This window comes from Cynoglossus semilaevis, chromosome 6, assembly GCF_000523025.1.
Source record: "Cynoglossus semilaevis isolate Cse_v1.0 chromosome 6, Cse_v1.0, whole genome shotgun sequence".
Taxonomy (NCBI): domain Eukaryota; kingdom Metazoa; phylum Chordata; class Actinopteri; order Pleuronectiformes; family Cynoglossidae; genus Cynoglossus; species Cynoglossus semilaevis.
The window spans coordinates 3,428,039-3,430,300 of record NC_024312.1 but is presented as its reverse complement, the minus strand read 5'-3'; the positions used below and the strand labels follow the sequence as shown (position 1 = coordinate 3,430,300).

Below are 2,262 nucleotides of genomic sequence, written 5' to 3'. Positions count from 1 at the left end.
AGAGAGAGAATTGAATTAGAGCAGCGTAGAGCACTTGGCACTCGTGCCTCTCTGGCCCCCAACCTGCTGGCTGATTCAATTTTCTGGGCAAATCTGACGACAGTGACCGCTAACATTCACCTTTAGACGGTGAGAGGGAGGGAGAGAGAGGGTGAGAGAGGGATATGTGGAGGAAAAGGGTGAGAGGGGGACACAGAGGAGGAGGAGGAAGAGGAGGAGGAGAGAGACCAGGTGACTGTTACTGTGCAGTTTTAGAGGCGGTTTTTGTGGTCGGTGACAAAGGTGAATGTCAGTACCTCTGTAGCAGTGAAGTGGACCTGGACCAGGACCATGGATCAGCTGTGGTGATAGGTGGGAGACGGGGGAGGGACGAGGGGGGAGGGACGGGGGAAAGATATTCACCCTTCATCTGTTATTTGTAGCTTGTAGTTGAAGAGTTATGGATGCTAACGCCAAAACCAGAAACACGGCACTACCACTGGATATGATGGGGGCAGTGTTGAGCAGTACAGACAGTACAGTTTGGTCTTTAACTGTGATGTCACAGGGACAGAGAACTGACAGAAGATTTGGGACGTCCGAAAACGGGGGAGGATAAGTGGAACACTACCCCCTAGTGGATGTACTGCATTAAGCTACGTAACCAATGGGAGTTATAACTACGTTACCTGAACTTGAACAGAAGAATGTCTTCCAGGTGAGGTCCTTGAAACCTGGAAAACACAGGACAGTAAAGATGAGAACGTCATCGGCGTATATTGACAAGTATTTAGATTGGATTAGATTAGATTAGGTTAAACTTTAGTGGTTTAGCGGAAGCAGAGAGCATGTAGTTCTGGGTTTAGTTCTCAGAGGAATCACATACTTGGCGCCACCTAGTGGCAGCCTGTTGCATCAGATCTGCTGTTAACACAATAATTTCCAAAATGTGGGATCAATAAAGTTCAGATTATTATTATTATCATGAACTTTGTTGATCCCACACTGTCGACCTTTGACTATTAGAGAGCTAACAGGTGACAAACAGTGTTCATTTAAAGACGGCCGCTGCATATGATCCACGTCAAACCAACTTCACCTGCTGTTTGCCGTGTAAAGTCCTTCACACCGGTGCTGTCTCAACACATGTTAATTGTCCAGAAGATCAGCAGGGGGCGTGAAGACAGCGAGGTCACTCTGTCCTCCGTCTCCCCCGCAGCAGGTTCCACCGGATCCTGAAACGTAACATATATGTCAACGTATATATTTAGAAATGTATTTTTTTTTAAATATATATTTAAAGATTTGTCAGTGGAACAGCTGAGGTTTGTTCTGGTCTGACCACGGTGTTAAAGATGGACGGAGGGGACGGACGTAGGGGGAGAGACAACAGACAGTGACGGAGGCGGTGTGATGGAGGCGGGGGGAGGAGGGGTGAGGGAGGGGGGAGGATACATAAATAGACAGAGTGAAGGACGGAGGGGCAGGTGGAGAGGAAGGTGCAGGAACACAGGGGGGTCACATATGCTCACTTCCATAGACATAAGCCCTGATTAAATTGAGTGTGTAGTCACTGGCTGCACTTCAGGTGTGTGTGTGTGTGTGTGTGAGAGAGAGAGAGAGAGAGAGAGAGAGAGAGAGAGGGAGAGGGAGAGAGAGAGAGAGATTGTCCTGTAATATTGTCTGCAGTCCCATGGGCTGGAGCTGAGCAAACTCAATCAACTCCCACTCACCTCTGTGCACCCCCTCTCCCTCACTCACCCCCCCCCCCCCCCCCCCCACACACACACTCTGTCAGACCCAGACTCGTCTCAGACACAGAAACAGGGTCTAGTTTTTAACATGTGCTTCAAAAGAACCCCCCCCGGTTCTGTCAAAAAAAAAAAAAATCCATCCACAGAAACAGAAACAGAACCTGGTTCTATTTCAGGTTCATTCTTATCTTGGCCAGTGGTTCTACAGCGCCCCCCAGTGATGGGTATTTAAAAAAACTCAATATAATCGGTATCGCAATATATCTGCGACCGCGTTGCGATACGTAATGAATCTCCAGATTCTTACCGATACACACTCCTATTCTACACAAAGAAAACAAAAAAACAGAGACATTGAAATGACCTTGCCGTTCCACGTCCCCCACCACAGCTCTGCTCGTCCTCGAAGGGGGTCGCCACCCACTGCTTTGGACCATGGGCCGTGGGTGTATGTGTGTGTGTGTGTGTGTGTGTGAAAGTTATTTTACGCTGTTTCATCAGATTAAACTTTTCTACTAAGAAAATGAGG

General features: G+C 48.0%; 1 long non-coding RNA gene across 1 annotated transcript in view; it reads right to left on the bottom strand.

Moving 5' to 3' along the window:
* Window positions 1-392: 392 nt before the first annotated feature.
* Window positions 393-2,262, bottom strand: part of LOC107988651 (uncharacterized) — a 61,779-nt gene continuing 59,909 nt past the window's right edge. The window contains exons 4-5 of the long non-coding RNA XR_001760118.2: window positions 1,079-1,214; window positions 393-713 (exon numbers count right to left, since the gene is read on the bottom strand). This is a non-coding gene — a long non-coding RNA (uncharacterized LOC107988651). The remainder of the gene's footprint in view (window positions 714-1,078; window positions 1,215-2,262) is intronic.